Source organism: Chinchilla lanigera, unplaced genomic scaffold, assembly GCF_000276665.1.
Source record: "Chinchilla lanigera isolate Chin_1 unplaced genomic scaffold, ChiLan1.0 scaffold00038, whole genome shotgun sequence".
Taxonomy (NCBI): Eukaryota; Metazoa; Chordata; class Mammalia; order Rodentia; family Chinchillidae; genus Chinchilla; species Chinchilla lanigera.
This window is the reverse complement of record NW_004955439.1, coordinates 11,425,130-11,425,607: the sequence shown is the minus strand read 5'-3', so window position 1 is coordinate 11,425,607 and position 478 is coordinate 11,425,130.

Below are 478 nucleotides of genomic sequence, written 5' to 3'. Positions count from 1 at the left end.
AGGCGGCTCTGCGCAGCGCGGCCGTGCTGTTCCAGACCTGCCAGGTGTGGGCTGGCACCTGCGGAAGGGTAGCTGGGAGGGGAAGGATTTTGCACAAATCCCTGTGATTACTCCAGACAAAGGGCACGCCCAGGTAGGGGATCACCGGGCAACATCGTCGTTCGTCCTCTCCAACGTCCCTGACAGTTTCTACATTAGATGCCCAGAGGTTCTGTTTGGGTAGCGCAGGGAGGGGGGGCAGCAGTACAGAGGGGTACTGTGTCTGTTTGAAAATATGAAAACCAGTAGTCACATTCGCTCAGATTTCCAGACACAACTAAAAGTCAGAACCTGGCCAGTTATGGCGACCTGGTGAGCAGTCTGTACAACCTGAGAAGTTGAGGCCTCCAGCTGTTAGACTGTGTGAAATCTGGGGGTGTTGGGTTTTACAGGCGATAGAAGGAAACGCCCAACCCAGGGCGGTACCACCATCTGTCCG